Source organism: Zingiber officinale, unplaced genomic scaffold, assembly GCF_018446385.1.
Source record: "Zingiber officinale cultivar Zhangliang unplaced genomic scaffold, Zo_v1.1 ctg182, whole genome shotgun sequence".
Lineage (NCBI taxonomy): Eukaryota > Viridiplantae > Streptophyta > Magnoliopsida > Zingiberales > Zingiberaceae > Zingiber > Zingiber officinale.
Window position 1 is genome coordinate 340,917 of NW_024589871.1, and position 22,591 is coordinate 363,507.

General features: G+C 41.8%; 1 long non-coding RNA gene across 1 annotated transcript in view; it reads left to right on the forward strand.

Annotated features, from left to right (window-relative positions):
* LOC122036623 overlaps nt 1-22,591 on the forward strand; it is a 30,372-nt gene continuing 7,781 nt past the window's right edge. The window contains exons 1-2 of the long non-coding RNA XR_006127412.1: nt 1-93; nt 299-363. This is a non-coding gene — a long non-coding RNA (uncharacterized LOC122036623). The remainder of the gene's footprint in view (nt 94-298; nt 364-22,591) is intronic.

Sequence of the window (22,591 nt, forward strand, 5' to 3'; positions counted from 1 at the left end):
AAGCTTGCGCACTCTCTATATTAACTCCCAAGAAGACCGCTGATAATTAACATGCAAAATGAGATAAGAGAAACGCTGCATGATTATTCAGAGGTAAGAAATGCTGAGAAATCAGAAAGTTTCTGAGTAGTTATATATATATTTAAGTCGATAGACTTCTCTTCAATATTTCACTATCATAGCGATCATTCCATTCAATTGTTTCTGTTTTTTTTTTTTTTGTTTTTTTATTTCTTAGATGGTATGATCTAACTACTACATTCAATTCAATTTTATTATTCTCTTAATGTCTTTGCAGATCGCCGTGTTGTTTGTTTTCTGAGGTTATCATTGGAATGGGTGGAATTGGAAATATTATTAAAGGTATACTTTTCATATCTGAAAATTAAATCGTTAGTTTGATTAGTTCATTTCTATAAGTTTCAGTTATTTTCAAAATTATTTCATTTCTTATTTATTACTGAGGCTTCTTTGTTTCTTTTTGGTTTTGGTTTACGTCGGATTTTTAAGTATAATTGCTCCGTGTTTAGAAGTTTTACACAATTGATACAAGATCCAGATGAATTTATATGTTAGTTAAAGTAAACTTGCTCATGTTTATTATAATTGATCCATGTTTAAGTATAATTTTTCCTCATTTACTGCTTTAACATATATTTCTAGTTTATGTTTATGTTGACTGTCTGTCACAATAAAGTTTAGGATTAGCGAGTGGTTGAAATTATATTGAAGCAGACGTCAAAATTTTCCATATATTCCCAGAATATGATTTTTCTTTTTAAATTTTAATAATTTTATATTCTTATGCATGCAATATCTAATATTTTCGACAATTTATCAAAAGTCGTATATGGTATAATGTATTTATCAAAAGACGCATCACTCTTTTGTATATATCAAAAGACGTAGATAAGTAATGTGTAATACCCAATATATTCAATAGTCAAGTTCCCAGACATCCGAACTATTTTTTTTGGAATAACTTTGATTTAAAAAAAATAACTTCGATCATTTGTCTACCCCCTCCTTCGTAACATGCGAGTGTAGATCCAATTTTGTGGAGAAATCTTCCCTATTGTGAAATCCTAGTTTAGTGACCTCGAGTGTTTCTCAAGCAGCATTAAACATTTCGGTGCTAAAAACCAGGACTGTTCGCGAGGCGCCAATGAAGGGTTCTAGGTTTACGTCAATTATCTCGTCATAATGGTCCAAAGAAGTCGATCGGGTGTATCATCATCCTCTTCATATCAATTAGCTGTAAAGATATCATTTTACAAACTCTATGATTTTAAGAAGCTCAACTAGTATGATTAAAAATTTTTAATTTTTAAAAAGTGTAGGATTCAGTTGATGTTGGACAGAAACTGTATTGGAACAGTGCCCTAGGTTACTTTAAAAAAAATTTTCAAGCATCCACGAAGAAAGGAACGCATCAAGGGTATGTTATTTTACATGACCGACACATAGCGCTGATCAAACAGTCATCCTTTAGTATTTTTTTTTATATACACGATATGCAGCACATCCGTGAGATTTTGGCCAATATATTTCAAAATTAAGATTAGTAGTCAAACCTTTAGATTCTCAGGTACAATATATAATTTTGTATTTTAATCACAAAGTAATTGTATGGTAAAATTAAATTTTTGACTAAACGTGGGTCTGATACGATATCACATCAGGGCCATCGTGGGCCTAATACGATGTCATATCTGTTGGGATCCTTTGGATGGCTAGAGAGGGGGGAGTGAATAGTCTCCACCAAAATCTTAATCTTTTCACAAAAATTCTAAGCGAGTTTGTTAGCGCAGCGGAAAATAAGCAAACAAAAAGAAATTATACGAGAAAAGAACCAAGCACCACTAACACAAGATATACGAGGTTCGGGGATAACTTGCCCCTACTCCTCGGCGTGTTCGTAAGGTGGACGAGCCCTTGATCTTCGGTAGATCACACCCCGGATGACTCCGGCTAATGAAGCTCTCCTTCTTGGTAAAGAAACCTCTCCACAAAGTCTTCGAACAGATTTAAAATGAAGCACACAAGACTTACAGATCACAGTGGCTCAAAGAAAATCGAAGTAAGCTCACAGCCACGAAGATGATGAAGACAGAGTCCAAGAACACAGCAAGCTCTCAACCGAAACACACACAGCTTTTCACTTGCTTCTTGTTCTCTTCTCCTTTCCAGCATACACTGCTTCTTATGTCTCTGCATTCAATCAGCCTGCACCGGATCGCTGCCAACCTGCACCGAATCCCTGCTGCAAGCTACGGCGTCGCCAATCGCTTCTCTTCCTCTTCTTATTCTCTGAGCTCACACCAATAGAACCACGGTCTTCACTGGTGCCTCTGAGCTCGAACCAATCACCAGGAGTTAAGCCAATCGCCGCCTGATCACTGCCAGAAACACAGCCAATCGCAACCTGTAGCCGTTGCTGCTTCAAATGCATTTGACGTAGAGAAAGCAGTGGAAAGATCCTTTGTCTCATTCCTTTGATGAGGCTTAATTTGAAACTAAGCACTGGTATGGTACCTGCAACCTGTATCTCCAAAAGACTGACAGCAGAAGGTTAAACAGAGTGCGAATCAGAAAATATCGGAGAAAGTGCATGCATAATGAACTTAACGTGGATCGGTCGTGAGACCGATCACGACCTGGACCGATCGGACAGCGGCTTGATCGGTGCGAGATCGATCGGTCGTCACGACCGTCGATTGATGTGGATCGGTCCATGGGCGATCCAGCACCCTATTGCGACATTTCTCACGATCGGTCTGCCGATCGAGTTACTCGATGTGCTCGAGTGTTTCTGATCGGTCTGGGCCGATCGATTACTCGATGTGCTCGAGTGTTTCTGATCGGTCACCGGCATCGATCGTAAAATTTGTCTCACTAGATCGGTGCGGGACGATCGGTCATCAATATTCGGATCGGGTGCGTTGACCGATCCAACGCCTATGTGATACTAGGATTGGTCCGAGAACGAGCTACCGAGCCCTCTCTGACCTAATCCGGTCCAGAGAACGAGCTCCCGAGCCCTCTCTGACCTAGTCCGAAGAACGAGCTACCGAGCCTTCTCCGACTTCACGTGCCAAGTTTCCAACTTGGACTTTTCCCTTCCACATGATCAACCTTGATCAGTAATCAATCCGAGTTCAATTAACATCTGATACAAACTTAAATCAGTGTCAACATCAAAACAACAGCCAGGTCAGACTGTTTCAACAATCTCTCCCTTTTTGTTGTTTGACAACACGATTTAAGTTTAGATTAGAAATGTTCTTATTTTCATAATTTTAGGGGAATCAAGATCCTCCCCCTAAGATGAATATATCACGATGTAAGGAAGTCAATAACGGGAATCAAGATCCTCCCCGTTATCTTCTCCCCTAAAATCAAACCTTCATACATCTCTAAACTTAGATATCCTCTCCCCCTTTGTCAAACACCGAAAAGGTGCTAATGGGGTGATAAGACTCAAAAGACTCCCCCTTAACCCATACTGTCTTTTTCTTAATGCACCTAGAATTCTCTCTAAGTGTATTATGAGATAGTAATAAAGAAATAAGAGGCAGTCAAGACAAAGCATATGAACAGCATATCAATAGCCAATAGGAAATGACACATAAAGAAAAATAGGAAAATTAGTAGCATAAATAGATGAAATAAGCAAATATCCAGGTCATACAAAAATATCCAACAAAATAGCATCCAAAACACAGACAGTCAAAGTGACAAACAGAATGTATCAATCAATGTTCTCAACACGAGGAATATCATCATCATCTGCGGGAGGCACGTAACCCTGAGACGGTATGCTGGAGTTCGAAGGTGGATGACCCGAGAAATGCTGGGGAGGTGGGTAGTTGGCCATCCAGCTCAGAAGCAGCTGTTGCGTCACCATTTGCTGACTGCGTAGATCATCATAGCGCTGGTCGATCCGAACGCGCAGTCCATGGAGCTTAGCAGCCAGTAGCTCATCGTGCCGATCGAAGCGGCTCTCCAGCTCCGCAATCTGCCATCGCAGGTCAGGGTCGACCTCATCAGCAACAGGAGGAGGAGTAGCAACCTGTCGAGGAAGTGCCCGTGGTAACTCTCCCAGACCTCTCCCATCCTTCCATCGAACAGTCCCATCCTGTCCCAAGATACCGGACTTGGAAAATGCCCGTTTCCCAAGTCTGCAATCCTGTCTGACCATCTTCACTATCCTACCCTTAGACACATCTATTAGAAGGGTCTCGAGCCAATCTGTAATTATATGCCCATAAGATATATAAATAGTGGAGCTGCTAGGCTGAGTATATGAGATGATCGAAGAATAGATGCTCGACATGATATCAAAATCGAGACGCCGATGCAAACCATAAAGCATCAGCAGTGGTATGGTCGGATCTCTGCTAGAGGTTTGGATGTGATTGGAAGAAGACAGTTTGTGACTATCTTAAAAAGAATATAGTCAGGAGAAGATAGTCTCAGAGCCGCAAAAGTAGGAAACTCGACATCCAACTCATCCAGTCCATCCGGTCTAGGGTGTCCAAAGAAATACTTATAGATAGTGTCAGGTGATACATCAAGTGGAGGAGGTAACGGGTCTGGTAAATCAGGATAAATGGGAAAAGGATCTCCTGAACACATTCGGCAACCTAGATACCCAAAGAATTCTACGACGGAGAAATCGATAGTTCTCTTAGCGACTCTGGTCCTATAAGCACCATCACTGGTCTGATGAACATTGTTGTAGAATTCAGATACTAGGTCATAGTTGATGTCCCTTTCTAGGTAGACTAACTAGTCAAGTTTATAATATGCCAGGGTTTCGGATACAGAGGGACAAAACTCATCCATGTACTTTCGATCCACAGATCGACATGGGAGTAGCTTGAATGTCCTCTGTTGAAATGTTTGTTCAAACTGTCGGTTCGGGAATCTCGAAGAAGAAGAAGGTTGAGGTCGGGAGGGTGCCTGGGACTTGGATTTCTCAGTAGATGACTTAGAAGTACCCTCACCGGCTGATTTCTTCCTAAATAGGCCAAAAAGGGGACATGATCGGGACAAGTACTCACTTGTCCCGATCATGTCCCATTTTTGGCCTATTTAGGAAGAAATCAGCCGGTGAGGGTACTTCTAAGTCATCTGCTGAGAAATCCACAGATGAGAAATCCAAGTCCCAGGCACCCTCCCGACCTCAACCTTCTTCTTCTTCGAGATTCCCGAACCGACAGTTTGAACAAACGTTTCAACAAAGGACATTCAAGCTACTCCCATGTCGATCTGTGGATCGAAAGTACATGGATGAGTTTTGTCCCTCTGTATCCGAAACCCTGGCATATTATAAACTTGACTCGTTAGTCTACCTAGAAAGGGACATCAACTATGACCTAGTATCTGAATTCTACAACAATCTTCATCAGACCAGTGATGGTGCTTATAGGACCAGAGTCACTAAGAGAACTATCGATTTCTCCGTCGTAGAATTCTTTGGGTATCTAGGTTGCCGAATGTGTTCAGGAGATCCTTTTCCCATTTATCCTGATTTACCCCATCCTTTATCACCTGACACTATCTATGAGTATTTCTTTGGACACCCTAGACCGGATGGACTGGATGAGGTGGATGTCGAGTTTCCTACTTTGCGACTCTCCCCCGACTATATTCTTTTAAGATAGTCACAAATGGCTTCTTCCAATCACATCCAAACCTCTAGCAGAGATCTGATGTTTTATGGTTTGCGTCGGCGTCGATTTTGATATCATGTCGACATCTATTCTTAGCCTAGCGGCTTCACTATTTATATGTCTTATGGGCATATCATTACATTCCGATAGATGTGTCTAAGGGTAGGATAGTGAAGATGGTCGGACAGACTCGGGAAACGGGCATTTTCCAAGTTCAGATGGGGCAGATGGGACCGATGGAAGGATGGAGAGGTCCGCCACGGCACTTCTCGTGATGAGGCCGACCGACCGCGATGGCGATGGAGCTGAGAGCCGCTCGACGCGACGATGAGCCACCGTGGCTCCATGGATCGGCTCGGATCGACCAACGCTATGATGATCACGCAATACAGATGGTGACGCGCGGATGGCCAACTACCCACCTCCACAAGATTTCTCGGGCCATCCACCTTCGAGCTCTAGCATGCCGCCTCGCAGATGATGATGATGTTCCTCGTGTTGAGGACATTGATTGATACATTCTGTTTGTCACTTTGACTGTCTGTGTTTTGGATGCTATTTTGTTGGATATTTTTGTATGACCTGGATATTTGCTTATTTCATCTATTTATGCTGCTCATTTTCCTGTTTTTCTTTATGTGTCATTTCCTATTCGCTATTGATATGCTGTTCATATGCTTTGTCTTGACTGCCTCTTAGAGGGAATTCTAAGAGTCTTTTGAGTCTTATCACCCCATTCGCACCTTTTCGGTGTTTGACAAAGGGGGAGAGGATATCTAAGTTTAGAGATGTATGAAGGTTTGATTTTAGGGGAGAAGATAACGGGGAGGATCTTGATTCCCGTTATTGACTTCCTTACATCGTGGTGTATTTATCTTAGGGGGAGGATCTTGATTCCCCTAAAATTATGAAAATAAGAACATTTCTGATCTAAACTTAAATCGTGTTGTCAAACAACAAAAAGGGGGAGATTATTGAAACAGTCTGACCTGGCTGTTGTTTTGATGTTGACACTGATTTAGGTTTGTATCAGATGTTAATTGAACTCAGATTGATTACTGATCAAGGTTGATCATGTGGAAGGGAGAAGTCCAAGTATGAGAACTTGGCAAGTGGAAGTCAGAGAGGGCTCGGTAGCTCATTCTCCGGACTAGGTCAGAGAGGGCTCGGTAGCTCTTTCTCTGGACCGGAAGTGAAAGACGGAGAGGGCTCGGTAGCTCGTTCTCTAGATCAGGAAGGCAGATGGAAAATCCTGGTGAGTGAAGCCAGGTGAAAGTCCTGGTGAGTGAAGCCAGGCAGATGGAAAGTCCTGGTGAGTGAAGCCAGGCAGATGGAAAAGTCCTGGTGAGTGAAGCCAGGCAGATTGGAAATCCTGGTGAGTGAAGCCAGGTGAAAACCCTAGTGAGTGAAGCTAGGTGAAAGTAAAAGTCCTGGTGAGTGAAGCCAGACAGTTGGTGAAAGTCCTGGTGAGTGAAGCCAGGCAAGGGAAAGTCCTGGTGAGTGAAGCCAGGCAGTTGGGAAGTCCTGGTGAGTGAAGCCGGGCAAGGAAAAATCCAGATGGATCAAGGCTGATCGGACATCTGGTGTTGTGAAGGTCAAGTAGGTCAAGGGAGTGACCGGATACTTGGCACGAAGAGAAAAGTCTAAGTGGGTCAAAGGGATTGACCGGACACTTGGTAGGGAGTCTTAGCAGGTCAAGGGAGTGACCAGATGCTAAGCATGAGATACCAATATGTCAAGGTTGACCGGATATTGGTTTGGAAGGCTTGGGACTTGGTTTGGGCAAAAACCAAGCTCTGGATCGATCAGTGGATCGATCCAGTGATACACTGGGTATCTGGATCGGTCTGGTGACCGATCCAGAGATACACTGGGTATCTAGATCGGTCTGGTGACCGATCAGTAACCAAACAGTAGCCTACTGAGTGTTATCTGATCGGTCTGCAGACCGATCAGGAAACAACGATCAAAAGGCAAGAAGTTCGGGAGATAAGGAAGGGACATGCATGCTGATCGGTCCCTGGACCGATCAGAGGAAGCTCTGATCGGTCCCCAGGACCGATCAGGGTCTTCCTGGACCGATCAGGATATGCCCTGATCGGTCCAGGTATATCCGTTGAGATTCAACGGGTATCTCCGTTTTCTTCGCTGTCTGCTTTGCAGGTGCAGTTGCAGGTTCAGACTATATAAAGGAGATCGAGGGCTGCTACAGGACACTTTTCTTCTGGTCCGAAGCTTCTGCTTCTACTTCATCTTCTTCCTCTCCTCAGCTGCTACCTCTTGCTTCTGTAAGAGCTTGCTGTTGCTGAGCTTTGCTGAGCTCTTCTTAGCTGAAGCTTCGCGTGAGCTTCCTCGGCTGGGGTCTCCAACAGTTGCTGCTGTATTTGGCCCGTGAAGTTGCTGCTTCATCAACAACCGACGAGAAGGCAAGATTGTTTGTTTTTACATTCATATTGTTGCTTCTTCTTGTGTATTTTTGTACTCCTATTCTTGCTGGTGCAAGAAAGATTGTGGCGAGGTTTCTCCACCCAGAAGGAGTATATATATTAGCCGGTTCTCCGGGGACTCATCCACCGACGGATTGATAGGCTTCGTCCACCTTACGGACACGCCGAGGAGTAGGAGTATATCTCTGAACCTCGTTACATCGACGCGTGTTGAGGTTTGATTTCTCCGCTTTCGTTTTTATTATTTTTATTTTCGCTGCGCTAACCTTGATTTGTAGAAAGAAACGAATATTTAGGGTCGGCTATTCACACCCCCCCTCTCTAGCCGCGACCATCGATCCTAACAAGTGGTATCAGAGCAGGTCAAGGGAGTGACCAGATGCTAAGCATAAGATACCAATAGGTCAAGGGGGAGTTGACTTTTAGGGGGAGTTTTTACTCCTAAAGACTTGAGTGATATGAGATTATCACTAAGTTAATTGTTGACCTTAGTATCAAGGGGGAAATTAAGGGTTTCAATGAAAGGTATGAGACCTTCATTAGAAAGAAAACTCTTGACCTTAATTCACTCTTTTTGATGTGTGTCAAAAAGGGGGAGAGTGTAGGTTTGGGGAGAATGTTCAAGGAAGAAGATTAGAAAACCTAAGTTAGGTTAGGGTTTTGTCAAACATCAAAAAGGGGGTGATTGTTGGTGCAACCTTATGTCAAGGTTGACCTGGTTGTCCCGACTCGAGTTGACCTGACTCGAGTTGTATTTTGATGTTTGACGAGAACAGAAGAGTTGTATTTTGATGGGAGATTGTTGGTGCAACCTTAGGTCAAAGTTGACCTAGTTGACCTGACTCGAGTTGACCTGACTCAAGTTGTATCTTGATGTTTGACAAAAACAGAAACTTGGGAGGTTGTGGGTGCAACCCTTGGTCAAGGTTGACCTGGTTAACCCGAGGTGAGTTGATTTGGCACGAGAAAGTCCAAGTATGGAGACTTGGCACGGAGAAGTCCAAGTATGGGAACTTGGCAAGTGGAAGTCAGAGAGGGCTCGGTAGCTCGTTCTCCGGACTAGGTCAGAGAGGGCTCGGTAGCTCGTTCTCTAGATCAGGAAGGCAGATGGAAAATCCTGGTGAGTGAAGCCAGGTGAAAGTCCTGGTGAGTGAAGCCAGGTAGATGGAAAGTCCTGGTGAGTGAAGCCAGGTAGATGGAAAGTCCTGGTGAGTGAAGCCAGGCAGACGGAAAAGTCCTGGTGAGTGAAGTCAGGTGAAAATCCTAGTGAGTGAAGCTAGGTGAAAGTGAAAGTCCTGGTGAGTGAATTCAGACAGTTGGTGAAAGTCCTGGTGAGTGAAACCAGGCAAGAGAAAGTCCTGGTGAGTGAAGCCAGGCAGTTGGGAAGTCCTGGTGAGTGAAGCCGGGCAAGGAAAAAATCCAGATGGATCAAGGCTGATCGGACATCTGGTGTTGTGAAGGTCAAGTAGGTCAAGGGAGTGATCGGATACTTGGCACGAAGAGAAAAGTCTAAGTGGGTCAAAAGGATTGATCGGACACTTGATAGGGAGTCTTAGCAGGTCAAGGGAGTGACCAGATGCTAAGCATGAGATACCAATAGGTTAAGGTTGACCGGATATTGATTTGGAAGGCTTGGGACTTGATTTGAGCAAAAACCAAGCTCTGGATCGATCAGTGGATCGATCCAGTGATACACTGGGTATCTGGATCGGTCTGGTGACCGATCCAGTGATACACTCGGTATCTGGATCGGTCTGGTGACCGATCAGTAACCAAACAGTAGCCTACTGAGTGTTATCTGATCGGTCTGCAGACCGATCAGGAAACAACGATCAGAAGGCAAGAAGTTCGGGAGAAAAGGAAGGGACATGCATGCTGATCAGTCCCTGGACCGATCAGAGGAAGCTCTGATCGGTCCCCAGGACCGATCAGGGTCTTCCTGGACCGATCAGGATATGTCCTGATCGGTCCAGGTATATCCGTTGAGATTCAACGGGTATCTCCGTCTTCTTCGCTGTCTGCTTTGCAGGTGCAGTTGCAAGTTCAGGCTATATAAAGGAGATCAAGGGTTGCTACAGGACACTTTTCTTCTAGTCCGAAGCTTCTGCTTCTACTTCTTCTTCTTCCTCTCCTCAGCTGCTACCTCTTGCTTCTGTAAGAGCTTGCTGTTGCTGAGCTTTGCTGAGCTCTTCTTAGCTGAAGCTTCGCGTGAGCTTCCTCGGCTGGGGTCTCCAACAGTTGTTGCTGTATTTGGCCCGTGAAGTTGCTGCTTCATCAACAGCCGACGAGAAGGCAAGATTGTTTGTTTTTACTTTCATATTGTTGCTTCTTCTTGTGTATTCTTGTACTCCTATTCTTGCTGGTGCAAGAAAGATTGTGGCGAGGTTTCTCCACCCAGAAGGAGTATATATATTAGCCGGTTCTATGGGGACTCATCCACCGACAGATTGATAGGCTTCGTCCACCTTACGGACACGCCGAGGAGTAGAAGTATATCTCCGAACCTCGTTACATCGACGCGTGTTGAGGTTTGATTTCTCCGCTTTCGTTTCTATTATTTTTATTTCCGCTGCACTAACCTTGATTTGTAGAAAGAAACGAAGATTTGGGGTCGGCTATTCACACCCCCCCTCTCTAGTCGCTACCATCGATCCTAACATCCTGATCGGTCCAGGTATATCCTGATTGGTCCTGGGGACCGATCAGAGCTTCCTCTGATTGGTCCAGGGACCGATCAGCATGCATGTCCCTTCCTTTTCTCCCGAACTTCTGTTCGCTTTCTGATCTGTCTTCAGACCGATCAGATAACATACAGTCGCATACTGTTTGGTTACTGATCGGTCACCAGACCGATCAGATAACCCAGTGTATCACTGGATTGATCCACTGATCGATCCAGCTCTTGGTTTTTGCCCAAACCAAGTCCCACGCCTTCCAAACCAATATCCGGTCAACCTTGACCTATTGGTATCTCATGCTTAGCATCTGGTCATTCTCTTGACCTGCTAAGACTCCCTACCAAGTGTTCGGTCAATTCCTTTGACCCACTTAGACTTTTCTCTTCGTGCCAAGTATCCGGTCACTCCCTTGACCTACTTGACTTTCACAACACCAGATGTCCGATCAGCCTTGATCCATCTGGATTTTTCCTTGCCCGGCTTCACTCATCAGGACTTCCCAACTGTCTGGCTTCACTCACCAGGACTTTCCCTTGCCTGGCTTCACTCACCAGGACTTTCACCAACTGCCTGAATTCACTCACCAGGACTTTCACTTTCACCTAGCTTCACTCACTAGGGTTTTCACCCGGCTTCACTCACCAGGATTTCCAATCTGCCTGGCTTCACTCACCAGGACTTTTCCGTCTGCCTGGCTTCACTCACCAGGACTTTTCCGTCTGCCTGGCTTCACTCACCAGGACTTTCCATCTGCCTGGCTTCACTCACCAGGACTTTCACCTGGCTTCACTCCCAGGATTTTCACCTGGCTTCACTCCCAGGATTTTCACCTGGCTTAACTCACCAGGATTTTCCATCTGCCTTCCTGATCTAGAGAACGAGCTACCGAGCCCTCTCTGAATTAGTCCGGAGAACGAGCTACCGAGCCCTCTCCGTCTTTCACTTCCGGTCCAGAGAACGAGCTACGGAACCCTCTTTGACTTACACTTGCCAAGTTCTCATACTTGGACTTCTCCGTGCCAAGTCTCCATACTTGGATTTTCTCGTGCCAAGTCAACTCACCTCGGGTCAACCAGGTCAACCTTGACCAAGGGTTGCACCCACAACCTCCCAAGTTTCTGTTTTTGTCAAACATCAAGATACAACTTGAGTCAGGTCAACTCGAGTCAGGTCAACCAGGTCAACCTTGACCTAAGGTTGCACCAACAATCTCCCATCAAAATACAACTCTTCTGTTCTCGTCAAACATCAAAATACAACTCGAGTCAGGTCAACTCGAGTCGGGTCAACCAGGTCAACCTTGATCTAAGGTTGCACCAACAATCTCCCCCTTTTTGATGTTTGACAAAACCCTAACCTAACTTAGGTTTTCTAATCTTTTTCCTTGAACATTCTCCCCAAACCTACACTCTCCCCCTTTTTGACACACATCAAAAAGAGTGAATTAAGGTCAAGAGTTTCTTTCTAATGAAGGTCCCATACCTTTCATTGAAACCCTTAATTTCCCCCTTGATACTAAGGTCAACAATTAACTTAGTGATAATCCCATATCACTCAAGTCTTTAGGAGTAAAAACTCCCCCTAAAAGTCAACTCTCCCTTGACTAATAGGTAAAACTCCCCCTAAAGGTCAACTCCCCCTTGACCATTGCACCAACAATGTCTTGGAGAGTTTCAAGCCTTTAGAAATCCAAAACACCAACCCCCAGGTGAAATTTCAAACAAAACAGTCGAAAATCAGCAAGTTGGCACGCGCTGATCGGGCACCTGACCGATCAGACCTTCCCTGGATCGGTCACTAGACCGATCCACACTTCCCTAGATCGGTCCAGTGATCGATCCAGAGTGCCCTGGACCGATCAGAAACCCCTCTGATCAGTCCCCAACTCTGATATCAGAAGTTTCTGATTTTTCTACTTCCGAAATTCAGAAATCTCTCAAAAATCACATAAAATTTCAAAAACTGTAAAATTTTGAGGATACATTCCTCATAACTTATATTATCACGGAAAAATAATTTTCGATGAAAATAACTTCCATTTTCAAAACTTGATACAAAGTTCGAAAAACTTTGAAATAGTTCAAGTTTAACTCAACTTTGTATCAACTTGCTCAATGATGAATGCTATCACTAGAAAAGCTTCATCAAGGTTTTTTAAATCAACTTTGAAATGATTTTAAACCATTTAATTTAGGACCACAATCTTAGGGCTAAATGTACATGACTTGTACACAAGCTTTCCCTATGATCCTCCAATTTCGAATTAGGCTCATCTAGGTACAAGAACTATGCACGTTGATCCTAACTCATCATCCTAATATCTCACACACATCTAAGATGTATCAAACACATCCAAGTCAATTTTGATGTGAGATATGGATTTAGGTCATCTTAACTAGGTTCTCATGTATTTTCTAAACAACAATTTGATCTCCATATCAAATTGTGTTTTAGTCCTTAAATCAATTTCATTGATTATAAATGCAAGAGATGATGACATGACATAAAATAATATCATAAAATATTGTTGGTGCAACCTTAGGTCAAGGTTGACCTGGTTGACCCGACTCGAGTTGACCTGACTCGAGTTGTATTTTGATTTTTGACGAGAACAGAAGAGTTGTATTTTGATGGGAGATTGTTGGTGCAACCTTAGGTCAAGATTGACCTGGTTGACTTGACTCGAGTTGACCTGACTCAAGTTGTATCTTGATGTTTGACAAGAACAGAAACTTGGGAGGTTATGGGTGCAACCCTTGGTCAAGGTTGACTTGGTTGACCCGAGGTGAGTTGACTTGGCACGAGAAAGTCCAAGTATGGAGACTTGGCACGGAGAAGTCCAAGTATGGGAACTTGGCAAGAGGAAGTCAGAGAGGGCTCGGTAGCTCGTTCTCCGGACTAGGTCAGAGATGGCTCGGTAGCTCGTTCTCTAGATCAGGAAGGCAGATGGAAAATCCTGGTGAATGAAGCCAGGTGAAAATCCTGGTGAGTGAAGCCAGGTGAAAGTCCTGGTGAGTGAAGCCAGGCAGACGGAAAAGTCCTGATGAGTGAAGCCAGGCAGATTGGAAATCCTGGTGAGTGAAGTCAGGTGAAAACCCTAGTGAGTGAAGCTAGGTGAAAGTGAAAGTCCTGGTGAGTGAAGCCAGGCAGTTGGTGAAAGTCCTGGTGAGTGAAGTCAGGTAAGGGAAAGTCCTGGTGAGTGAAGCCAGGCAGTTAGGAAGTCCTGGTGAGTGAAGCCAGGCAGTTGGGAAGTCCTGGTGAGTGAAGCCGGGCAAGGAAAAATCCAGATGGATCAAGGCAGATCGGACATCTAGTGTTGTGAAGGTCAAGTAGGTCAAGGAAGTGACCGGATACTTGGCACGAAGAGAAAAGTCTAAGTGGGTCAAAGGGATTGACCGGACACTTGGTAGGGAGTCTTAGCAGGTCAAGGGAGTGACCAGATGCTAAGCATGAGATACCAATAGGTCAAGGTTGACCGGATATTGGTTTGGAAGGCGTGGGACTTGGTTTGGGCAAAAACCAAGAGCTGGATCGATCAGTGGATCGATCCAGTGATACACTGGGTTATCCAAACAGTATGCTACTGTATGTTATCTGATCGGTCTGCAGACCGATCAGGAAACAACGATCAGAAGGCAAGAAGTTCGGGAGAAAAGGAAGGGACATGCATGCTGATCGGTCCCCAGGACCGATCAGGGTCTTCCTGGACCGATCAGGATATGTCCTGATCGGTCTAGGTATATCCGTTGAGATTCAACGGGTATCTCCGTCTTCTTCGCTGTCTGCTTTGCAGGTGCAGTTGCAGGTTCAGGCTAGATAAAGGAGATCGAGGGCTGCTACAGGACACTTTTCTTCTGGTCCGAAGCTTCTGCTTCTACTTCTTCTTCTTCCTCTCCTCAGCTGCTACCTCTTGCTTCTGTAAGAGCTTGCTGTTGCTGAGCTTTGCTGAACTCTTCTTAGCTGAAGCTTCGCGTGAGCTTCCTCGGCTGGGGTCTCCAACAGTTGCTGCTGTATTTGGCCCGTGAAGTTGCTGCTTCATCAACAGCCGACGAGAAGGCAAGATTGTTTATTTTTACATTCATATTGTTGCTTCTTCTCGTGTATTCTTGTACTCCTATTCTTGCTGGTGCAAGAAAGATTGTGGCGAGGTTTCTCCACCCAGGAGGAGTATATATATTAGCCGGTTCTCCGGGGACTCATCCACCGACGGATTGATAGGCTTCGTCCACCTTACGGGCACACCGAGGAGTAGGAGTATATCTCCGAACCTCGTTACATCGACGCGTGTTGAGGTTTGATTTCTCTGCTTTCGTTTCTATTATTTTTATTTCCGCTGCGCTAACCTTGATTTGTAGAAAGAAACGAAGATTTGGGGTCGGCTATTCACACCCTCCCTCTCTAGCCGCGACCATCGATCCTAACAATATCAGGCCCAACGTGGGCCTGATACGATACAATAATAGGCCTAACGTGTGCTTCATATGGCATCGTATTAGGCTCACGTTGGGCCTGATACTTTTGTATTTGTTGGTAGAAGTCTAATAATCATTTAACTTGGTCAGGTGTTCCGGTTGGCTTCACAAGATGAGATGTTTCGTTGCTGCTTGGTATTGTAAACCGAGGAGCTTCAATTCCAATGAATTCAATTAAAGCATCCGGTGACCTCTTTCTAACATACTTCTCAAACAAAAAAAAAAACTACTAGATCAAGAATTGAGGAGTTGCTTAAATTTTATGACAATCGTGTTGAAGGAGAAGATGATGTTTTATTATTTTGCAAATTCTATATTTTGTATATATTTGTTTGTATCTTATTTTCTTCTAATGCATATAAGGTCCCTTTATGTCTTATAGATATAATAGATGATTTTGAGAATCTTGCTAGATTCAACTGGAATGAAACCATCCATGAATTTATAGCTCCACAATTACCTAAGATTGGAGACATATTTTTATCAACCGGGACAAAACAATCTAACACCAACCTCCCTTACCTAAAGGGATTTGCTGATATTTTGGCAGTAAGTTTATAATTTATGTGAAATTTATTAATATTTTACGGACATTTATGAATAGTTAACCCTTGTGATGGTGAATCAGGCATGGTTTTTGGAGCATGTTCCAATCCAAAAACTATATAAAATAAAAGGAGCAAGAATAAATAAATGGAGGAATATTCTTTCACATATTAGTAAGGCGAGGGAATTATTTGATCAAATCTCTTCTGAAGAGGTAAATTTTGAATACTGTGACTATATTTTGATTAAAAATTCTTGTTTTAACATGTGTTTTAATATTGTTACAGGTTTTGATTGACCTAATCCCTACTCAATATGAGAATTCATTGGTTGAGAACCTTGTTGGCTTTGATGGCAGTCCACATGCAATGGAGACATCACAAATTGAAGTCACTGAAGGAGGAAGCCAAATTAATGAGTGTTGTAATTGCATTATTCAAGCAATCAGAATTAAAGAGCTAACAATGAAGAACATGCAATTGAATGAGATGGTGAAAGAATTACTTAAAATAGTTGAAAATAAAGACATGGAATCTCATTATAACGAGCCTGTAGACGATCCTCAATTTGAACCTGTAGGTGTTACAACAAAAAGTAGGAGAGGACGTGACAGAAGTCACTATGATTACAGGGATACTCCAATTGATAGTTTATTGTGACTCAAAACTTTACCTAAGAGGCAGCGTAGAAATATACATGTAAGTGAGCCTGCGGAGAAAGTTTCAAGTCCAGGAGATGGGAAAAAAAGTTGTAAAAGAATTTGATGTTGTGGGGAAGGGGAAAAGAAAAATTGATGTGGATGAAATGAAAGAAGAAAGAGATATTGTACAATTGATGGAAGACAAATCTGATGAAGAGGCAGAGAAGGATGCAGATATGTTTGGCAAATATGGAAAAATGAGGAAACAAGCCATTGTTGTAAGACGATATCTGCAAATTTCATTGTAATTTGTTAGATGTAATAGATTATCTAAATGCCTTTTATGTTTATGCGCATAGTATGTGAAGAAGCAATTTAAGACTTCCAAGAAAAAAAACAAGACGAAGAGGTGGCGTACTTGTTAAAAGCGATGGAGAAACTAAAGTATGTGAAATACATAGTTGATCAGTCAAGACAATTATATGCTTCTCTAATTATATAGTTGATCTATGGTTCTCAAAATTAAATTTGTAAATATAATCATTGATATGTTTACTTTGTATGTTTACAAATGATTTAGTTTGGGAGGAACCACCCTTTTGTTTAGATATGTATTCTCTATTATCTGGTGTGAATGGAGAGATGTTGACAAGAGGGGACGTAATCGACACGTATTGTAAAATTCTATTTAAGGGGCATTCTCGTCTGGACGACATACGACAAGTCTATATATTGTTCAACATTCTTCACAGTAAGGAATTTATTTGAGAATAGTAAAAATTAGAATTCAATTTATTATTTGGTTATGTATGTATGACTTTGCATGTTTGTAGTCATTAATGAAATCATCAAGTAAGTTTGACTTCCAACACTTGATAAAGACTGATAGAGGAGATGAAGAGGTTAGGTATATTTTTATACCTTTGTGCAGTGATAATGCACACTTCCACTTGCTGATGGTGGACACCAAATCAATGACGTTCAATCAGTACAATTCTCTAGCAAGTGAAGTAAATACAAATATGAATTTAAAGCAGCGGTGAGCATCCAATATTCATGTGTATGTTTGTATTCTAATATAAATGCTAGTTGATGGAAAATGTAAATTTCCTCTTCAATCTTACAGGTATCAGATTTTAAACTTTATAGTCGTGAGCGCATTGCTGCTATTGATCCAAAATTTGAAAGGCATTATTCGTTCGATAAATGGGTGTCTCGCACAATAGAATGTCCACAACAACAAGCCAGGTAAGTCGAGCACAGAGTGTGAATAGAACATATTGATAAAAAATATTGACCATTAAAATGATGTTATTTACAGCATTGACTGTAGCTTCTTTGTGATGCAATACATTCGATGTCTCCTATATGATATGAAGATGGACTTCAAACAAGAAGACATGAAAAAGATTAGAATTGATGTAATGGTATCAATTTTGAGGGATAAGTTTTTTAAAACATTGGATTAAATATCTATAGTCTTGTAAGACAAAAACTTGTAGAGAATGTAAATGAACTTACGTAGTGTAGGTAGTTTTATATCTTTGTATGTAGTCTTTGTTGTTTAATACAGTGGTATGTATTATATGAGAAGAGTATAAACTGTTAATGGAATATTAATAATATTGCATAGCGATTAGTCACAATATCCAAATTGCGATACTGGTGCTTATCAATGAAAAGAGAGATAATGTATATAAGTTATACTGCACACCATTTCTATTTTCTCAAAACTAAAAACATGGTAACGGTTGGGATTGTTTAGAAAATCAAATAGGCTCGGACCAACACTCGATTTCAAGAGCATAAGGTAGACTTTGAAATTTGAATTAGGCATGTAATTATGGAACACCAAAGTAACTAAGTTACGAGAAAAAAAATTGGTTCTTATTCCTAAAATTGCAAGAAACACATGTTGTGTTCGAAATGGCATGGACAAAGAACTTCTTACCTAGGGTTTATAACTATGTTTTGAGACCATATATACCTTTCCCCCTCTCAAACCTTCATATGGAGGGTGAGATCAAGTAAATCAAAGTAGGGCAGGCCTATCAGTGGGTTTTGGTCAAAACCCAGTGATGGACCTAGACACCTCTGATTCGACCCATTTCAAGTCTCGTGTGATTAGGGTATTGCAAGGATTTCAACGGTGCTATCCAATACAAGTTCAAAGCTCTCTATGGGTGATAACACGTGGAGAAAAAATTCAGCCTGCCTTTGGGCCTGATATGGTATCATATCAGGCTCAACGTGTGTAACTTTGCATTTCAATTGAACATCTCTCTTTTATCGTGGATTTCAAAGTCTGTTATTTTTTTCAAATTATAAATAACCTAAAACAAAATTAAAAGGATTGTTTGTTGTAATGCTTGTCAAAAAAAAAACTAATGTTGTTTATTGAATATAAAAAAATAAGCACCTGATATTGTGTGTCAAATGACACAGACCAAGAACTTCTAACCTAGGGTTTATAATTAAGTTTTGAAACCATATATATCTTCCCCCCTCTCAAACCTTCATAGGGAGCGTGAGATCAAGTAAATCCAAATAGGGTAGGGTCATCAGTGAGTTTTGGCCAAAATTCACTGATGGACCTAGATATCTCTGATTCGACCCATTTCAAATATCGTGTGATTAGTGTATTGCAAGGACTCCAACGGTGCTATCCAATATAAGTTCAAAGCTCTCTATGGGGGATAACACGTGGAGAAAAAATCCAACCTCCCTTTGGGCTTGATATGGTACGTTGGGCCTGCTATGGTACAATATCAGGTCCAACGTGGGTAACTTTGCATTTCAATTGAACATCTATCTTTTGTCTTGGATTACAAAGTCTGTTAATTTTTTTAAAACTATAAATAACTTAAAACATAGTCAAAAGGATTATTGTAACGGTTATGATTTTTCAAAAATCTCAGTAGGATAGGTACAACACTAGGTTTCAAGTGTACAATGGTTGCATCGAACTTTACATTAGGCATGGAAATCTGAAACTTCAAAGTAAATATGGGTTGTGTAAAAAAAATTATTTTTTATGTCACGCCCCAGAGGAGTCCCTGTCCGAGAAAATTTCGGCAACATCTCCCCTGTACGGTGGACAATCTGAAACTTTTCTACATCTCACAAATACCTCAGCCACAGGTGGCTGGAATAATAACAACAAAATAAAACATCACCACGCAGTTATATATAATCTATTCAGCCTCTGGCTGTCACAACCACGCAGTTAAGATAATTAAACAGTAAAATAATACTCTGACTCGAAATCCACCCTACTCCACTACACTCGTAAAGCTCAAATCCGACGAACTCACCTCTTCTGCCGTCCAGGCAGGCATGTAGTAGAGTAAATCCAAATCATACCAAAAGTCCATCCAACGGAAAGATTCCATACAATATCCATATGTAAAGTCCAAAACAAACTAAAACAAAGTCTGATAGCGAAAAGCTAAAATAAAACAACAACTCAAAAACCAGCAGAGGAGTAGCACTACGTGCTGTGGGGACCAGCGACTGGAACTCCCTCCTGACAGCATCAACCTGAAAATAACAACAATGGAGGCGGGGTGAGTCCAACACTCAGCAGGTACAATTGATATGCAAAGTAAAGAAACAACACCTAGCACTAATCATGCGTACAGTCTCCTGATAAGAAAGATAAAAATGCATCTGAAGTAAACAGGAGAATGATGTACTAACCAGGTCCTGAGTATAAGGTCAAACAGTCTGAGTGGTATAGGAATCTTGTATGCATGTCAAACATAGGTATCCAAACAATATGCAGCATATAAATGCAGCAAGCACAAACACAAGCAATAAATGCATCATGCATATGATGCCAATGATGCGTCCTGGTCACCCCTGACGCCAGTCGATCATCTCACACACAATAGTGAGGCCGAGTGGGTAGGGCTGTGACAACCGTGCACTCTGTCGTCACTACTCCTGATGAGTGACCGAGTGGACGGGATGCTGTCGGAGTACACCTATCCTCCTACCCCAAATCATAAATGGGGGAGCGCAATGCTCTCATCTCCAGGTACACGATGACGGGGAGGAATCCCTGCCGGATAACACGTTGTGTCCCACTACCCATGAGCGGACCAACGGTGCCTAACAGAGTCCCTGCTGCAACACACTCAGCCTGAATCGACCACTAACCCATGAGTGGTGGTGTGTGCAGATCCATGTAACTGGCGATGTGCTCAACAATAATGGAGCGGACTATCGCACAACATGCAATCATGCAAATGATGCATGACAATAACCATATAAACATCCTGACCTAATCCATATATATAGAAAAGTGCACCCTGTTGGTTGCTACTCGGAAAACCTAGAGGTTCCACTGTACAAAAATTTTGTACAAAGGTCTGAACCTTTTCCTAGCTACCATGTGTTCTTTTAAATTAAATTTTGGATCGCCTGCGGAACTTAACACGTTTGATCCAAAACTTAATCTATTCGTTCTTTTAGGTTTTGACTTGGGTCTCCTGCGGAACTTAACACGTTCGACCCAAATCACCTTAAGTTATTAATTCCATTAAATATTAATTTCCATAATTGGTTCCCAGTACTGACGTGGCGAGGCACATGGCCTTCTTGGATATGAGAGCAACCACCACCGACTAGACAAAACCTTTTATAGAAAGGTAATATTTAATTTCCTAAAATAACTTTAGGTTAACCGAAAAGAACAATCAAATCACAAGGAAAAAAAAAACAAAAGAACACAACATCGAAAAACATATTCGAAATTCTAGAATCGTAAGCCTCTTGTATTTGGTATTATTTCCATAAATAACTAGCATGATGCGGAAAGGAAAAATTACTAGTTATACCTTCTAAAAGACCTCTTGATCTTCTACCGTATTCCTCTTCTAACCTCGGACGTTGTGTGGGCAACGATCTTCCGAGATGAGAACCACCAAGCACCTTCTTCTTCCTTACAAGTTTCGGCCACCACAATTCTCCAAGAGAAGTAGAGGTCCGGCCACCACCACCAAGCTCCAAGGGATGCAAGAAACAAAACCACCTTTCTCTCCTTCTTCTCCTAGCTAGAATCGGCCACCATCAAGAGCTCCAAGAGAGGTTGCCGCCGGCCATAAGAAGAAGAGAAGAGGAAGAAGCTAGGGCCGGCCACCAAGGAGGAAAAGAGAGGAGAAGAATAATAGAGTTGATCACCCATGAAGGCACCTCTACCCCCTCTTTTATAATCCTTGGTCTTGGCAAATAAGGAAATTTAATTAAAAACTTCCTTAATTCTTTTGCCATGAAAAAGAAAAATTTATTTAATTAAAAACAAATTTTCTATTCTCAATTTACATGGCCGGCCACCATTAAGCTATAAATAAGGAGAGTTTTAATTAATTAAAACTTCCTAATTTGTCTCCAGAAATTTATAAAAAATTTCTCCAATAATTTTCCCTTCATGGTGGTTAATAAAAAGGAAATTTTATAAATTAAAATTCTTCTTTTAAACATGTGGATAATTTCCAAAAGGAAAGTTATCTCTAAAAATTAAAATCTCTTTTCAATCTACAAATAAGGAAAGATATCAAATTTTTTCTTAATCTTTTGTATAAACTAATAAAAGAGAATATTTAATTTTTAAACTTCTCTTTTAAATTATTATCATGGTTAAAAAGGAAAGTTTTTCTTAAAAATAAAATCTCCTTTCAATCTACAAATAAGGAAATATTTCAAATCTTTTCTTAATCTTTTGTAGAAAGCTTTAAAAGGAAAGATTTAATTTTTAAACTCTCTTTTAAAACTATGATATCCACATAAGAAATAATTTTAATAAAAAATCCTTTTTAATATGATGTGGCCGGCCACCTAAGCTTGGGCTCCAAGCTATTGGCCGGCCACCTTAAGCCCAAGCTTTAGGCTTGGCCGGCCCTAAGCTTGAGCTTCAAGCTTAGCTTGGCCGGCCCCTATTGGTTGGGTAAGAAGGTGGGTATGTGGTGGGTATAAATCTCTATATACAAGAGGCTACGATAGGGACCGAGAGGAGGAATTGGTTTTGGTCTCCCGATAAAATTAAGCATCCCGTGCTCGCCCCGAACACACAACTTAATTTTATTAATAATAATTCATTCCATTAGAGAACTATTATTGTACTACCGCA